The 19704-nt window shown below is 35.9% G+C and overlaps 1 protein-coding gene across 5 annotated transcripts in view; it reads left to right on the top strand.

The window, feature by feature from the left end:
• NAA11 (N-alpha-acetyltransferase 11, NatA catalytic subunit) overlaps positions 1-14465 on the top strand; it is a 96040-nt gene extending 81575 nt beyond the window's left edge. For all 5 annotated transcript variants that reach the window (XR_008524587.2, XR_008524589.2, XR_008524586.2 and 2 more), the window contains one exon: positions 13650-14465. The gene's annotated coding sequence lies outside the window, so the exon portion shown is untranslated. The remainder of the gene's footprint in view (positions 1-13649) is intronic.
• The last annotated feature ends 5239 nt before the right edge of the window (positions 14466-19704 follow it).

Genomic DNA, 19704 nt, shown 5'->3' with positions numbered 1-19704 from the left:
TATAGGTTCCATCTCCATTATCAAAAAGCATGTAGTGATAGGTGGATTTGGAGCTGAAAGGTAATAAATTGATAGTTAGCACAGATCACCAGACTACCTCTTTGGCTACTCAGTTTCCATATGCACCCTTCTAACACATTTGAGCTTCCATACCACATTAAAATAACTCTAAATTTCCATCTAACAAGATTCAACTATTTTACTTACAAGTGATGCAGTTCTTACCCTTTCCCCAAAATGAGGAGAGACATAGTCCCAGCAGTCATTGTATCTACCACCTACTATACTAGTTATTCCTCAAGTTCCTCCATAGCTCTACTGAATATGCTGTCACTTAAAGACTAAATTATAAAGTTAATCTCCACCGACTAGTATATAAAAGTAAATGGAAAGAAGAAAGCGAAAAGAAAGTTAATATATGCAAATATTAGAAACAAAAAGCATATATGCAAAATTACTATGGTCCTTGTTTCTGCACTTGTACAGTTGACCCTTGAACAACAAAGAGGTTAGAGGTGCCAACCCTCCACCATGCAATCAAAAATCTACTCTAACCTTTAACTTCCCCAAAACTTAGCTAATAGCCTTCTGTTGACTGGATTGCTTACCAATAACATTAACAATTATTTAATGTATATTTTGTATGTTATATGTATTATATACTGCATTCTCACAATAAAGTAAGCTAGAGAAAATAAAATGTTAATAAGGAAATCATAAGAAAGAGAAAATATATTTAAGTGAAAGTGAATCATGAAGTCTTCATCCTTGTCATCTTCACGTTGAGTAGGCTGAGGAGGAGGAGGAATAGGAGGGGTTGGTCTTGTTGTCTCAGGGGTGGCAGTGGCAGAAGAAAATCTATGTACAAGTGGACCCACACAGTTCAAACCTATGTTATTCAAGGGTCTACTTTAGTTGATATCTAAGACTTCCTTTCTCCACTAGCCATATCGTATTTGCTTTGCTCTTAGCCAGAACCTCAGCTGGTTGACGATTCTTCACCTGGTGGAATAACCCATATGTTCATTCCCAAAGTGTCTGAGTCCTCAGTTACCCTGCCTTTTTTTGTTGTTGTTTTTTAGTTGCTATACTTTTCTGTTGACTTTTGCTATTGAGCATGAATATACTAGGAGACACCACAGAGAATCTACCATATTTCAAACATGGTCCTCCTTACCTCCATTGTGTAACAGCAGCCCAGTTTCTCCTTGATTATTGGAATTGATCATTCCAACCAGAAAAAGTAACTAACTTCTTTTTCTTTTGATATGTTTCTTCAGTGGCATAAGAAGCCCAAAATGACTAGTTGGCAGTCTCATCTCCCCATTCGATGGAATCATTACTGTTTCCACTGATGGAAGTATCTTCCATGCCTCATTCCCTTTAGTGACCAGCATCCATAAACAACCGAAATGCAAAGTTGCAGGACAGGAAGCAAACATTCCATGAGTAGGTTATTATGTGATATTTTGAGAAGAACATTGCCAATCCTACTCTTTGATTTCCAGACCCTCGTATTCTGGCTGTAGAAAAGGCATCCTCATATAATGATCTCTAACTCAAAGCATATACTAAGTACATCCTATAAAATGGAACCTCATTTCTGTATTATCTCTCAACTGACACTATACCTGACTGGTTTAGTAAGCCATTCCATCTTTAAATTGGTCCAGCCACTTCTGAGTGATGGGGGATGTGGTAAGGTTAGTTAATTCCATCAGTATGAGCCCATTGCTACATTTCTTTTGCTTTGAAATGAGTTCCTTGATCACACACAATTATATGTGGAATGCCATAAAGAGGATAAATTATTCTGTGAGTTCAATGCTGGCAGAAGCATTAAAGGTGGGAGAGGCAAATCTGTTATCAAAAATATGTCTATTCCAAGAGACAAATACCTTCCCCCTTTATGATGGAAGACATCCAATGTAATTAATCTGGCACCATTTCCTAGTACTCCCAGGAGTTGTTAGCAGATTAGGCACTCTGTTATTAGCAGATTAGGCACTCAGCAGTAGTGCAGCCAGGTCACCCTTGGTAAGTGCACACCAAGATGTTGAGCCCATGCACACCTCCATCACTGACATCATGACCACTTTGCTCATAGGCTCGTTGTACAAGCAGTGGGCTAGCTGGGGAAATCTAGCTGACTGACCACTAGAGAACATGTCATCTTATCCTCCTGACTATTAAAATGGACATCCCTTGGTGGGCATTAATATAGAAAACAAATATCTTAACAGTTTGTGTCCATTATAAAGAGGTCCATTCACATACTTTTTTTTTTTTTTCCGAGACAGAGTCTTGCTCTGTCACCCAGGCTAGAGTGTAGTGGCACTATCTTGGCTCACTGCAACCTCCGCCTTCCGGGTTCAAGCGATTCTCATCCCTTAGCTTCCTGAGTAGCTGGGACTACAGGCATGCACTACCACACCTAGCTAATTTTAGTATTTTTCTTTAGTAGGATGGGCTTTTGCCATGCTGGCCAGGCTGGTCTTGAATTCTTAGCCTCGAGTGGAGTGATCCACCTGCTTCAGCCTCCCAAAGTGCTAGGATTACAGGTGTGAGCCTCTGTGCTCAGCCCCATTCACATACTTATTCTCAGACTTCCTTGTCACCGATCTCCCAATTCTCTTCCTTCCAAGACCCTGATCATCCAGCTAAACTATTAACAACTGCACATAAATTAATGTATATCTTTATTTCTGGCTATCTCTTGCTCAAGGCATAGTAGACAACCAAAATAGTTATGTTCATATAATGTTAATGATTCATGCAAATTGAATTTCATAAGTGAATGACACTTCATACTGAATCCAGCTACAAGACTCCCTAGATTCATTTAGTACTAGCTGATTCCCAAGCCTTGCCAACTTGCTCAATGGAATCCTACCAGCTGTCATTGTCACCTTTCACTTAATATTTATCACTCTCTCAATCTTTCCCAGAGTGATGTCTAGACTTAGACATAAGTCTATGGCTCCTGCCATGGAAGAAATCACAGCAAATTTACCAGCTCCTGTCCAACTCAACAATACCATACTATGGGAAGTATGACCTGGATTTCCCAATAGAATTCCAAGTGGCCAGGTAATATGACTCAGAATTGCAATGACATTAGTGTCTATGGCATAAACCTTGACCAAGAGAACTACAAGAGGCAAGTATACACTGGCAAATAAATCTGTTCATTTCCTCCTGCTGCTGATTATTCCAAGGCACAGAGATTCTAGAGACGATCTCAGGAGACATCTCTTATGACTGAACAGCTGCCATTTTTGGTGTGTGAACCTGTACTTGACTAGTTGAGAAACCATTTTTTATTTGTGTTCCTTTTTCCCTATCTCACTTCCCTTCTTCCTTCACCTTTATTACCCTGAGATTGTACTCCCCAAGAAAGCATTATTAACATATATGCTTTGTCTCAAGCTCTGTGTTCTAGGTAATCTGGGCTAATATATATCATACATATTCTAGGCAATTTTTTAAAAGGGAAATTATGATGAATCTTGTGTGTTGCTACCTGTTCCTCACTTACTCTGTCTGTTATATTAGATTTCCATAAGTTGTACTTCAAAATCTCATTCTACAGTTTATTCCAAGTTTTAAGTTATAATGATTTTTAAATTATAACATATCTTCTCAACAGTGGTTCAGTGGGGGCAGAAAAGGAGGAAGAGATTTACAGAAAATCTAAATCAAATCACATGGATTATCATAGTTTACTTTTTTTAATTCAGAAAATTGATTTTAACAGCTAAAATAATAGGTCCTTATGGCATTTAACAAACAACTGCTCTTCACCAGTATTCCCAATGGTTTTACCCACTGGCATTTATTGAATAGCTAAAGACAATGCTAAAATTGTGCTTCTTTTGGCCAAGAAATGGAAAACCCAGATGCCAAGGTGAAAAAGATTTGTTCTCTGGTAGTAGCTACAGCAGCTGTCTACTTGGCATATTCCTTAGAAAGCTTCAAAGTTGCCTAGGATACAGACTTTGTAAACTGGGATCCTGCAGAGCCTTTAAAAAGATTTTTTTGTTTAATGCAAGACCTATGTCGACATTAAATTAGCAATATAGCTTCTAATCTACACATATACACATATGCATTGATTTGCAGATCTATGGAAACAGGGCATATAATGAATAATACAAATTATGGGATCAAATAAACTGTACATATTTTGTCATGACAAAGAAAATATGGCCCACATGTAGCTTGGAAGCTTTACTTTGGAAGTAAACGTTTGAAGATCATATTCATGAACAGCTTTTCGTCAATGTTTAGACCTAAGTTTTTGCACTAATCAATAATTACAAAATTGCCCTCAGTAATACTAATTTAACAATTTAGTTTAACGAGCAAGTAGAAATCAGAGTAACACAATCCTCATCACAATATGTTATCAAACACTGTCAAAATGAAGTAAAAGGTGATACGTGTCAGTGTTTGAATCATTGAATTCTATACTTAAAATGGGTAAATACTGTGGTGTGTATTATACTTCAATAAAGCTTTTTATAAAAATAGAATTTAAAAATTACAGATTATTGTAACAGTAGATATATGGGAGCATACACACACTCAAACATGTGTGCGCACACCTTCTGTAGGCTGAAATTCCAACATCTGTGTCTTAGCCACTTAAAACCATCTCTAGACACCTAACTCCACATACATACCACTGTGTGAATGAGCAGCTAGGAGTGGCTGTTTTCAGACTACTCCTAAGTTCACCATCCTTGTAACTTGGCTGTAATCACCGAAACCTCACGTTGGTAACCTCTATAGCTGATCAGATGTTCCCTGATATACAGTAAATTTTGGCCATAAATAAAAGACAGTTTTACATTACCCAATTTAGGCACCTGTGTTTCAACATTTTAGATCACTGGAATACACTCATAGCTGTTCCTTTCATAAAGAATGTTGCATGTACTCTAAGAAAGGGGAAATACTGAGTCAGGCAGATTGATGGTATTTTACACTGAAGAAAAGACCTTTGAAAGTTTGCCAGGCTTTGAGAAAGGGTCAACCAGAGCCCCCACAAGAAGGCAGTTTTCCCACCTTCCTGTCAATAATACTTAGCATGCTGAGTTGTTTTATCAGACAGATGGTGGACTATGCACCATTATGACCAATACAATGTTGTCACTTGTGCAAAAGGGTCCCATGAAGTGTTAAGCTCCTCTGCCACCTCAGAGATGGCTCTGTTTGTGCAACCCTTTATAATTTTGCTGTATTAATTATCTGTCCCTAATGTCAAGAATGACACGTCATAACGAAACTTGGACGTTAAAATCAACTTTGAAGACTTTAATTCAGTTTTAATAGATTTTTGACTTATCAAAAATGTATCAGCAATGATACAATTAAGATTTTAATTAACTCATAAATTTTTTTCAAATTAAAAATTCTCAAGTCTATGTTAGCATTCCAATTGATGTATAATTTCTTCTGAATTTAAAAATCAGTTTTAAAATGAATTTAGATATTCTAAACCTAAGGAGGAAAAATCTTTTTTTTCCATAAAATGCATTTTGCAAATTCTTCAAATTGAAATAAGATGTCCTTTTAAATTTAAGAGGAGGTTTGTTATTTTTATCTGAAACTTATTTACATTCATAGAGTTCCTAAAATAAATACTTCTCAAATAATTTGGTGAAAATTTTTCTGACACTTAAAAAAACAAAAAGATGTGAAATTGTGGCCAGTGGAATGCAACGGATGTATATGAACTTATTTTTAAGCTGAAAAACAAATGGAGGCTTAGTAAGTAAAATATCTGTAATTTTGTCAATACTTTCTCTTTGCATTGGATAGAACAAATATAAAATGTTAACCAAAGAAATATACATTTTACAAGACTTATGTAGTTATAAGTAGGTTATAAAATTAGCCTATAATAATTTTTTAACAAGAAGCTAAGTACTGGAGGTAGCTGCTTTGTATAAATTATTTCTAGAAATAGATAAAAATTAAATGGTTAGAAGTGTTGGATGAACCTGGAGACAAATACTTCATAACTTCCAGTAATATTCCCATATAATGGAACTATGATCTATCTATCTGATCCAATTACCACACATTTATATCTTCACATTCAGAGAAAGCACAAGCAGAAAGACACACTTAAGGTTTTCCAAACAATGTGTGGTGAAATTGTTAAAGTTCTGTTTTCCCAAAATTGTCAGTAACTATCCTGTTAACAGCAACAAACGGGAACTATTCACACTACATTAAGTTCACATTTAAAACAGGAAAGCATCATTCTTTCTCAACATAGTATAACTGATTTAAAAGCATTAACAAAATATGGGACAGGTAAATATCTCTATGTGGAGTCACCAAGCTAGTCACTGTACCCCAGGTTTTTTTTGAATAATTGGTTTATATGGGTATTTGCTTACATAGATTGGATTCTGAATTTTTTTTTCTTTCAAGCTGAAGCTGTTTTCGTTCACACTTGGGGTCCTCCATCTGTCGATAAAGCCTGTTAACTCACCACCTCACTGGCTCCGAGGTGCTAGTTTTCCATCTGGTAAAGCCCTAAAGAGAACCCCAGAGTCAGGGAAGCGTGGATCCTGTGGGTGCTCTCAACTCTAGGGCTTATGTCCCCAAAGGGATGGGGTCTTTTTGACAGTCTGCAAGTGTTTAGAAGCAATACAATTGGAACCTGCTCATGGCTTCTTCTAGACCAAAAGACAGCTAGTGGCAGTCCAGGCAAGGCACTGGATTAAGCTGTTAAATGAAAAAGATCAGCTTCTGGTATCCTCCCACTTTCCTTTTCTTGCCCCTTTCTCCCTTCTTGGCCTACATTTCATTATTAACTAATTAACAAGGACTCTTCATATAGATATTTACAAACTGTTTCACAATGCTATGTGATAAATTAAAATTAGTTAGGAAATTGGGATAAAAATAACTGGTAAAAAAAGATCCTTTAGCCTTACTAGAATTAAGTCATAAACTGAATACTGAGTACCTTAGTAGTTTATTCAAAGAGAAAATGTACATGATTAATGGTGTTCATAACATTTTAAAAAATAATCAATTGATATGAAAAAAACCCAGACATTCCTAGCACTGAGATTTGAAAGAAATTATATTCATGGATTCTTATTAAAAGGTCACTGCATGGAGTAGAGAATGCACTCTTAACAATATCATCCAGGAACTACAAGTTTTATGGGGCTATTGTTAATAATGGCACTCAGTAAACTAATAGCAATGCTTTGGAATATAGTTTAACAAAAGTAAAGCAATGTGGCCTAAATTCACTGCTTTCTATTGTCAGCATGAACCCAAAAACAAAGGTGTCTATGAGTTTGAATTTATACTGTCTGCAAAGTACCTGACTGTAGTTCTGTTTCTTGGCCAATTAAGCATAGACCATATGCCCTGATAGTCATTTATCCTGGAATTAGGGTTGACATCATTTTAGAAAATATGAAAAGACTAACTAGACATTTGCTTAAATACAAAGCCACCGAACTTCTTGAGAATGTGCCAAGGGGCAAATGGATGGCTGCTTACAAGACTGAAACTTTACTCAAATAATTAACAATTCTGGATTTAATCCAGAGAGAGAGACAGAATTGGTAATAAAAAGCCCCAATTTTCTACATCAAAGGATAACCTCGAAATCATTTTAGGCAGGGAAGATTTTGAAGAAACATCACCTCACATGAAGAGTTGTTTTATTTATTGGTTTTGCAGTCTTATCTTTTCTGGCAAAGTGTTCTTGAAGAAAACAACTTAGTCTTACTGACACAAAAGATCGCAGTTTCCATTATGTTTCTCAGCTCTGTGTTCTTCTGCACTGGTTTCAGCTTCAGGTAGACTTCCCCATTTTGACAAGATGACAGATTCCCCAAGTGACATTCCCCAAGAAACAGGATGACCACCAGACATCCCAGAAATATATTCTACCAATTTAGCTACCCCAAGTAAAAGAGAGTGCATCTTCCTTAACCATAATAGCAAAAGTTATGGGCCTGTTTCTAATTGGTTCAATTTATATAAAATTCCCATCATGAGGCAACCACAGTGGCCAGATGGATATAGTATACTGTTAGCAGTTCTGGATCATGTGGCAGAATAGAGTGCAGGAAAAGGTAATTTTATCTAAATTTTATATACCAGAGGCAAACTATGGTCCACAAGTAGGCTACCAGGTTATGAAAATAAAGGCTTGTTGAAAAGTATTGCCATGTATATATTTGTTTGTGAATAGTCTGTGGTTGCTTTCAGGGTACAATAGCAGAGTTGAATAGTTGCAACCAAAACCATGGCCTGAAAAGCCATGTTTACTCTCAACTGTTTACTCTCTGACCCTTTAAGAAAAAATTTTCTAACCCCTTACATAAACCAAAAATGGGAATGAGTGGTTGTCAAAAGAAAAACAACAGATTCCTTTTTTAAAAAATGAGTAAAATAAATGCTATACAGACAAAATCAATATATACCTACAAGACAAAATGGTTACAAAAGATATGGTCACATAACTAGTAGAGTTGATTTTTGAGGACATCTTAAAAAATAGTGTTTGATTTTCAAAAATTGTCTTCTACAGTCACTTATTGACAGTACAGTCATTCTGTATACACATGGAAAGGTGGCTAGCTTTCTGTTCTCAAGAGAAGGGGCAGAGATAATGAAACACTTGAATCCAACTCACATCAAGTAATATCAAGGCATTGACGTACAAGTTAAAAAACAGGAAAAAAAACTTAGCTAATAATGACTAAGGCCAGGTGATGATAGCTTAGACACGTGGCAGACATTGTACTAGGTACTTATTATATATTTTCTCATCTAATCCCCACCATCAACTTTATGAGGTAGATATTATTATAACCATTTTACAGAATAAGCTAAAATAGGACAAAGAATTTTCCTGGGCCATAAAAGTTAGCAGTAGAACTAGTATCTGAATCCATGTTTCTTCTTACTCTATTATACTGTTTTCCCTGTGAAAAATAAATAATAATTCGTGGTGAGGCTAACAGAGCATGACTCAATCTAGAGTTGATTGTTCTAGTGCTATGCTCAGTTTTATCCCCATGGCAGTTGTCAAGCATTCAAGGAATGTTGGGGCTGTCAAATATTATACAAAGGTCTCTTTAACAGATGTCATCCCTCATGAACAAATTCTTATTTCATATGATATGCCAGGAGCCTAAAGGATTTGGGAGTTTACATGATTCATTTGGCTCACAACATAGTAGTAACCTAAACAGGTGGATAGAGAACTTGATTGAGAGACCAAAGAACTGGATTCTATTCCTGGCTTTCCCAGGTTTCTGCTGCATAAATGTGAAAGCCAACAAACTATTGTTTTTGACATGTGGATGAAGCTTTATATGCTTCTGAAGAATGCTGTGAGCATTAACATAGGAAAGAAACTTGGGCTGTTATGGAAGGCATTATGTGTTTCAATGCCATGCCACAAAATTTTAGAAGGAAAATAGAACTAGGGAGAGTTGTGGAAAAGGGAACAGTTGTTTTGGAGCTAAAGAAAATTTCAAATGTATAATCATTATTTTGATGATTTTAAAAAAACTTCTATTATGGAAATTTTCAAACATACACAAAAGCAGAGAAGAATTATTTATACCATGTACTTAGTCCCAGTTTAGGCAACTATCAATATGTGTCCAATCTTGTTTTATCTAAACCTCAACAATACTGTGCCCAGTGTGAGTTATTCAAACAAACCTCAGACATCATATCATTTCATCCATAAATTCTTCAAAAACATTTATCCAAAAGGTAAGAAATCTGTTAGAAAGCACACAGAGTTGCAATAGCATTATCATAATCTTAAAAATTAATAAATTTTTAATGTCACTAAATATTCATGTATTGGTCAAACATCTTGTTATGTCATATATATTATTTCATATATATGTGTACATACATATATGTGTGTATGCATATATATATATGAATGATTTGTCCTAGAAAATGTTCCATATTCAGGATTTTTGCTGAATGCATCCCCATGGTGTTATTTTACAAGTTCCTTTTTGCCTTGTATTTCCTGTAAACTGGTGGTGGATCTAGAAGTTTGGTCACATTTAGGTTTCATTATTTTTGACAATAATAAAACATATAAATTATATGTTTTGTCTCCCTACTGTATCTCATTAGGATGCACATATTATCTAATTGTCCCTTTTTTATGCTAAATGATTGATTAATACTTTCAGCTGTGGTCCACCTGACTCCTCCATTAGAAAATGTGGGACTCCTTTTAGGCATGCATATAATTTTTTCAAGGTATAAGTCCTCACAGTTTCAAAAAGGACCAATACCTTTTTGGAAAAGGCTGTGTCCCTGCTACCAGCTATGCTGTTTTGCAGTCTATTGACACAGGATTTTGTTGTGAGGATTCTGAAATGAGAGGATAAAAAATTCTGAGGTCTTTCAGTATAACTAGGGAGGACAACTTTCTCTGATATATCCTTTTTAGTATTGTAAAGAAATTAAAGGCCAATCCAGTACCTCTTCCACTAGCAGTTCCCTCTCTTCCCAATCTTCTCCCTCATTGTTTCACCAGGGGAAAATTGCTAATTCTACCTATTTATTAGACTATCACTGCCAGACCAATAGGTTTCTTTCTTCTAGAATAACAAACCATTTCCAAGAATTAGTCTTTCTTGAAAAAGTATTGAAGGAGCCATTTAAATTACTGGACCCAATTGCTCTCTATGTCAGTTTGTCTGTTGAAACACATTTCTGGAACATTTAATATGTATATGCATTGTACTAAACTCTGAAAACACAGATACATTCCTACTCTCATGAAGTGTTTTAGAGAAGATACACATTAAATAAGAAGATAAAGAAACAAAATGTGCAAAGTGTTGAAAAGAAAGTAAAGGTCTTATGATAATACACAACAGGGGGCTCTAATAAAATTTTGGGAGTCAAGGAAGGTTTTTAGGTTTTTTTAGTATAGCTAATTCCGATGGGAGAGTAGAACTATGGATCTAGGGCTATTAAATAATTTTCCAGTTCCAAATGAGTCTCAAAGTTTGGTCGTTTTTTACATGGTTGAACAAACATACATATACCATATAATTCAGTAATTCCACCCGTAAGTATTTACCCAAGAGAAATAAAAACTGATGTTTATACAAAAAATGGTACATGCATGTTTATAGAAACTGTATTCATAACTGTCCTAAACTAAATACAACCCAAATATTCTCCTGTGGATAAAACACCTGTGATACCTCCATACAATGGGTGCTCCTCAGCAATGCAAAGGAATAGACTAAGGCACACAGAAACATGGACAAATCTTAATGTATTACCCTAAATGAAACAATCCAGACACAAAAAGCTACATACAATATGATTCAATTTATGTTCCATTTTAGAAAAGGCAAAATGTTAGGGTCAGAAAGTGGGAGAGGGAAGGTATGACTATAAAGATCATAAAGAAATTGTTATTAAAACTGTTCTATATTTTGATTGTGGTGGTGGTTACATGATTGTGTGAGCTTGTCAAAACAAATAGAACTGTGCAGCAATGAGAATGAATTTCAATGTATGTAAATGATACCATAATAAAATAATTTCCAAATTCTTAAAAACAACAATTCTTTAGTGGTCAGAGTTGTATGGTAGCTGTAATAACAGTACTAGTATTAGTGTTGGAAAATCCTGTCAAAAATTAACAATGTTTCCCCAAAGTGTTTTATTTTATGTAATTAATACAATACTCAGGCCAGAAAACAAACAAACAAAATGACCTTATAAGAATGTTCAAAAATTAAATGAGAGGGCAGCCAGCCAGCACCTCAATGCACTCTATCAACAGGCATTGAGCAATAGGCACACAGTAAATGGCAGCTGTTGTTACTGATTTGCAAGGCCTTTTATTAATTTTACCATAAACCACAAGATGGAAAAGACAACTAATACAGACACAGTCCAGTTCCAGAAGACTTCTGGACTTCAAATGATGGACTAAAACCAGCATAAATTTACATAAAAAGAAATGAAATACCTACATATTTTCATAACTCAGTGAGCCAAATGCATGATAGAAGTGACTTGTTTTTATGGCAATTAATATGAGAAAGAGCAGGGAGTTTTTTGCTGAGAACCACATCAGTGCGTCAGTGGGATGGCCTTGTTACTTAAAGAAAACATAGGCTGCATTATTTAAAACATTCTCAATTTAAGGGAAAAATTTTTCACAACTCTCCACACTCAGCAGGTTTCACCTGAAAAACAGTGTCCATCTCTATACCAGATTTTGCTAGGGACACTGAAGAGTTGGACAGGGCATTCGGATAAATGTAACCAAAGTGAAACCATCATCTCCTTCTTCATGCAACATCCTCTTCTCCTTGGTTTCTGGGACACCACTGTCTTCATAACCCTTATATTCTTCAGTGACTCCTCTTAAGTCTCCTTTAGCTGCTGGTTGGCTTACAAAATCCATCCTTCACTTCTTCAATAGAAGTCAAGATTTAGCTGGGCAGTGATGAGCATTTTTTCATGGGTCTGTTGGCTGCATAAATGTCTTCTTTTGAGAAGTGTCTGTTCATGTCCTTCGCCCACTTGTTGATGGGGTTGTTTTTTTTTTTCTTGTAAATTTGTTTGAGTTCTTTGTAGATTCTGGATATTAGCCTTTTGTCAGATGAGTAGATTGCAAAAATTTTCTCCCATTCTGTAGGTTGCCTGTTCACTCTGATGGCAAAATGAAAAAATGCTCATCATCGCTGGCCATCACAGAAATGCAAATCAAAACCACAATGAGATACCATCTCACACCAGTTAGAATGGCAATCATTAAAAAGTCAGGAAACAACAGGTGCTGGAGAGGATGTGGAGAAATAGGAACACTTTTACACTGTTGGTGGGACTGTAAACTAGTTCAACCATTGTGAAAGACAGTGTGGCGATTCCTCAGGGATCTAGAACTAGAAATACCATTTGACCCAGCCATCCCTTACTGGGTAGATACCCAAAGGATTATAAATCATGCTGCTATAAAGACACATGCACACGTATGTTTATTGCAGCACTATTCACAATAGCAAAGACTTGGAACCAACCCAAATGCCCAACATTGATAGACTGGATTAAGAAAATGTGGCACACATACACCATGGAATACTATGCAGCCATAAAAAATGATGAGTTCATGTCCTTTGTAGGGACATGGATGAAGCTGGAAACCATCATTCTCAGCAAACTATCACAAGGACAAAAAACCAAACACCGCATGTTCTCACTCATAGGTGGGAATGAACAATGAGAACACTTGGATACAGGAAGGGGAACATCACACACTGGGGCCTGTTGTGGCGTGGGGGGAGGGGGAGGGATAGCATTAGGAGATATACCTAATGTAAATGATGAGCTAATGGGTGCAGCACACTAACATGGCACATGTATACATATTTAACAAACCTGCATGTTGTGCACATGTACCCTAGAACTTAAAGTATAATAAAAAATATATACATTAAAATAAAGATTTAGCTGGGCATATGGTCACTAAAGCCTCCCTACAGCTAGCTCTGGGCACGTGATGATGAGAAGAGATGTGTGCAATTTTCATGCTATTTTCTTAAAAGGAACGTCCTTGACCTCTACTCTCTCTCTTTCTCCTTCTGTAGATGAAAAGCCAATGAAGATCTGAGACAGCACAACCTAAGGAATGGGGGAACAACAGGATGGAGAACCTGGGTCCATGAATGATCTCATGGAGCAGAGCTGTTTACCCATCTTGAAATATGTGGCATTCACTTAGTATTCAAGAATTTAGTGGCAAAACACACACACACTCACACACACACACTCTTACACATGCACATTTTGAAATTTGGAAAGCTGCTAACCCTGGTTATGCTATGGTAAAATATTCTATAAAACTGACATGAGCTAACTTGGGAAGGATATAACTTTTCCACAGAATCTACAGTATGGGGGCAAACCATTGGAAAGGGCCAGAATGTGTGTGTTGACAGTTCCTTGATATTTTTATAAGATGCTATAAGACATAGACAGATTGACAATTGACCAGTTTGCCGGCAGCTTTTTAACGGGAGGTCCCCCTATGCCTGCAGCCTATAATCTGTATTAACTAGAAGCAATTAACTTATTCCCCTGCAGATTTGGAAAAGCCAACTTCTTCTACTCACCAAAGAGCAGAAAGTAAGACTCCAGACTTAAAGGAAAAGAAGACTTCCCTTTTAACCCACTAAGTCCTCTAGGCCAGAAAATGTGACCTGGCTCAGTGGCAGACATAAGATTAAATGTGTTGCTTCTTCTCTCAAACCCATAATTTTAAGTGGTATCAAATTACCACTGCTGTAATTTTACCCACAAACTTGATACCAACTCTGATTATGCCATGCTCTCTCCACTGCCTGATCCTTGTTCAAGTTACCATCATCTCTTGCCAAGAATATTAAAAGAGCTTTAAAACTGAATGTCCTGCATCCACACTTGCCATTCAGTGCTTGGCACCTCAGCCACCATGACATTTTACATAAGGTAAAATGTAATCCATCTGTTTAAAAAAATCACAGCTCTTAAAGTAAGTGTATTTCGCTAAAATTTTAAACAGTATATGAAGTCCTGCAAGGTCCAGCCCCCAACCGCCACCCCTCTAGCATACTTTTTAATAAACTTATTTTTTTAACGGTTTCCTATTTACAGGAAAATTGCAAAAACAGTACATAGCTTCCATCTACCCCACATCGAGTTTCCCCTATTTTTAATATCTTACATTAGTATGGTACATTTGTTACAATTAATAAATTAATATTGATATAATATTAGCTAAAGTTTATATTCCGATTTCCTTATTTTTTTCCTAGTGTCCTCTCACTATTCCAGGGTCCCATTCAGCAAACCACCATATATTTGGTCGTCCTATCTCTTAAGCTTCTCTTGACTATGACAAGTGCTCAGAAGTTCCTTGTTTTTCATGATCTTGACAATTTTGAGAAGTACTGGTGGGATCTTTTGTAAACCATCTTTCAGTTTGAATTTGTCTGATATTTTTTGCATGATTAGTCTGGGGCTGTGGATTTTTAGAAAGACTACAGTGGGAAAATGCCATTTTCATCATATACTAGCAACATGATTGATCACTGTTGACGTTGACCTCGTTCATCTGATCCCAGTATTATTCTGTCCCATTCCTCATCTCTCAAAATTCTATCATATACATTGCTCAGACTCACCACAATCCCTTCATAACATATTGCTCCCTCTCCCTGGAGTACTCACTTCTCCAGCCTCCACTTCCACATTATTAGCACCAAATCACCCCTCTGATCTCTGTTCCTGTCTCTTTCTCAGCAAATACTTCTCAGAAGGCCCCAGTCCAAGTCAGGTTTATATTGTTTTTCTGGTTGGTTGCTTTTTTTGTCTTACATTTTTGTAGAATCATAGAATCATGTTTAGTGTACTTATTTGTTTGCCCTGGTTCAATCATCATGTAATTACTTAACTCTGTTGCTGCCACTAAACTCTGAACACCATGTGAGCAAGAACTGTAGGAGATGTTATTGAAGCAGCAACATGAACAGAAACAGCGCTTATGTTGTTTATACTGAAGATTTTTGAGATTGGTAGTGGACTGAATTTTGTGACTTGCCTCTTGACCCCAGTGACACTAGCAATAGCTAGAGTCTATAGCAGCGGCTGCCCTTGGACTTCTGTCACCTGGAGCCACATCCTTTCAGATTCTTGCCTGCTGAACATGCTTTACCTCTCATTTCACACATATACCTGGTGACTCTTGACTACTGCCCTGTGGTTCTTAGACTTCCAGATACAGAACCCTGCCATTCACAAGTGTATGTGCAACTTCAAAGTGCAGAAGAATTGGCACCCTATGAAGAGTTGTTTGCTTATTTTTACATAAGAAAATACTGAAAGGATGAAACAGAAACTAACTAAAACTGTTATCTACAGTGGCTGAAGTTGAGAGAAATATAGTGAGAGATATAAAAATAAAGTGAGAATTTCTATGCATACTGTCATATATATATGTAGACTTTTGAACCATGTAAATCTTTTTACACAAAACATATATTTAGATAAAGGAGCAAACCCCAAAATTGAAAGCAAATAAATCTAACTGTTCATGTACTCAAATCAGTAACATAACCATGCAAAAAAAAATTATTTCAAGTGACTTTTGAGCACAATACTCTGGCTATACCTCCCAGGTGGGATGTAGTCTAAAGAGAAAAATAGCAACAGGCAGAGAAATCTTAAACTTGATTTAGATACAATATTGGTGTTGTAATTTAGAAACTATTTTATGCGTATTATAGAAAAATGCAATTAAACAAATTAATACTATTAGGTACCAAGACTTTCAGACATTCAGCATAAAGATTATATATAATCATATATATTGTTTATATATATCTTAAAAGTTAAGAAAATCCTATAATATTACATTTGAAATGTAACTATTCATAGAAATTCAACACACACACACACACACACACGCACGCACACAAACCTATTCCACTGAAAAGACAGAAAGCCCGGCACAGTCGCTCATGCCTGTAATCCCAGCACTTTGGGAGGCCAAGGCGGGTGGATCACTTGGGGTCAGGACCTCAAGACCAGCCTGGCCAACATGGCAAAACCCCATCTCTACTAAAAATACAAAAATTAGCCGGGCGTAGTGGCGCATGCCTGTAATCTTGGCTACTCGGGAGGCTGAGGCAGGAGAATCACTTGAACCCAGGAGGCGGAGGTTACAGTGAGCTGAGATCATGCCACTGCATTCCAGCCTGGGTGATAGAGTGAGACTCCGTCTCAAAAAAAAAGTCACAGAAGTAATGACAGTCTTGTAGCAATGAGCATGCTAGCCCAGATCTTACTCCTGGGCTTCTTGGGACAATGGCTGACTTCGCGCCTAGGACAAGAAAGTACAAGGTGAGCTCAAAATAGTTTATTATGTTAGAAAGCAAAGCAAGGCTCAAAAACTAATGAAATATTGGTTGGATATGGTTTGATATTTGCGGACAGTTGGAGAAACTTGAATATAGACCGGATATTATCGTTAATTTGCTGCTGCTATTATGCTTATGTAGAAGAATGGTTTATTTTAAAGGAATATATGTTGAAAATATTCATTCAGGGATGAAATGTGATACATGTGACTTACTTCCAAATGGTTCAGAAAAAATGTATATATACATATAAATACAAAGTAATATAGCAAAATATTCATAATGACTGAATGTGAAATGAAGGTATATATGTGATCATTGTATTAGTCTTTCAACTTTTCAGTTTGTTTGGCATTTCTACATTTAAGAGTTGAAAAAAATATGTCAATGCATATCAAATAGCACAAATAAGAGGAAATCAAGCTCATGTTTCCCCTAAGGTCCATTTTAGTCCTTTGATTCTAGAATCACAGAAAAGGAGATTGAGAATAGTGGTTACAGATAATAAAAGAAAAATGGAGGGATTAAAAAACAGCTTTCTATAAGCCAATATCATAACAGCTTGCTTATTAGTGTGATTACTTCTTTATTAGGCCTTATTTGAGCTGTCATCTGGTATCAATTAGGTCAGTTATAGTCTGTCAGGTCTACCGGAGGGAAATGGAGCAAGGTCCATCATGGTGAGGATGGCATAATTAAAGCAACGGAAATAATGGCTACTCTTCATTTAACCCTCATCTAATCAACCAAGCTCATATTGGCCTTCCACTCATGTTGAATGCTAAAGATGTGGAAGGAGAGAAAAAATACTTCCAAAACAGTTTTTAAAATCTTGTTTCAATTTAAAGTCAAATCAAATCAGTAGTAAGATGACACATTATAAAGAAAATATTGTAGGGACTTAAAAAAGTAAAAGGGCATAACCCATTTATAAATATGTTTCTTAATGATTTAACTCTATACTTACGTGTGTATATATGTTATATATCATGTATTATATATGTATATACTGTGAATATTTTTCAACAGAAAAAGGTGTAATAAAAGCGAACATCTCTGAATATTTTGCTAAAGTGCAAAAATTTTGCATGTTAGTACAGAATTAAAAGAAGACCATTGATATGAATTGAATTCAGCATATACATCTCTTGATCCTTAAAGAATCTAAGCAAAATCCTGAGACCAAGATTGTAGCTATGTTGAAAATCTTTCCAAAGTAATTTGAAATCAGGTTGATTTTATTCAATTACACCTCAATTGTAAAGGTAACAGAAGAAGCAAAGAAGACATAGAAATCCATTTCAATCTAGACATTATAATATTAGAAAATAGCGGAATTGAGGTTGGGATAATTACTCCAAAAAATTGAACTATGGTGAAATTTCACTTTTATACTCCTGATAGGTAATAAAGTATTTGGACTAATAGTTATCATATATAACATATGTGAGTTATCAATTTTAATAACTCTTGGTTTTATTAGGTTTTAAATTAGACCTAAATGTACTTCAAAATTCACAAACCTTTAATGACTCAGAAAGCTTTTTAGTATTTCATGGAGTTGTATATGTAAAAATAGAGCTAAATATATAGTCACCATAGACTATGTTGTCTAAATTGTTTCTCCAACCAAAAAAAAAAAACTAATAACTTATTTGTCACTTCCTCCTTTCCTAAATAAAGTACAGAAGTGGGGAATATGAAGGTGGGGAGCACATTACATACATGTTTAAGTTATATTGTTAATTTTGATTACAAATTAATGGATGTCTAGCTGAGTGAGGACACATGATATTGATCTGTATTCTCTAACCCCACTGCTGCCATGAAAGTAACTATTTGACCTATCTTTGACAACTCAATCCTTCTGGGCCTCAGTTATGTCATTTATGAAATGAGGAGAGTATGTATTACCAGACAATCCCTAGGTTACTACTCAGTTTTAAATTCTGCACCCTTCATGACCTAGTTACCTCCCTCTAAAGTCATTTACCTTAACAGGAAGGAATTAGGCAAGCACCAAAAAAGGAAAAGTAATATCAGACACTTCTACACATGTATTATTTCTTCCTTCCTTCTCTCTTCCTTCCCTCCCTTCGTTTCTTCCTCTTCTCTCTTTTAAGATTTAGGGATTATTTCTTGTTTAACTGATAAAATTACCTACAATGTAAGATACTATGGTAATTATAATATCCTGTCAAATGTTCTACATTGTCACAAAATTTGCAGGTCTTACTTCCCATATGAATTTTCTAAATCTTTTATCATCAACCGATATCAGCTAATGGCACAGTTGCACCACAGCATCTTAATTAGTTTAGCTCAAGTGTAATTTTGCTATGATAAAGCTATTCACTATAATAATTCATGTGCCTATATTTTTCCTTTGATCTTCCCAAAATTCTGATAAAATATTGCTTGACTCTTTACAATTTAAGAAGCTATTAGTGTTAGACACAAGATTAAAGATTGCATCTACCTCTGTTTTAAACCTTGATTTTTTGTTCATACAATGCTTTTTCTGTTTACTCTGCCAAATAACAGTAGTAGAAGGAAGTTTTAACCCCAAGCTTTTGGGGGAAAATGAGATAGTCACCAATATCACCATCTAAAATCATGGCAAAGGTATCTGCTATCCTAGTCTCTGGCAGCTCTTTCATAGCTTTCCATCTAGAGTTTGATAGGTAGTAGCTTTCCATTGCCTTCCAAATGAGCCTAGGAGGCCAGTTCACCAGGACTCCCTGCA

This window comes from Pongo abelii, chromosome 3 (assembly GCF_028885655.2).
Source record: "Pongo abelii isolate AG06213 chromosome 3, NHGRI_mPonAbe1-v2.0_pri, whole genome shotgun sequence".
NCBI lineage: Eukaryota > Metazoa > Chordata > Mammalia > Primates > Hominidae > Pongo > Pongo abelii.
This window is presented reverse-complemented; position numbering and strand designations above follow the sequence as displayed.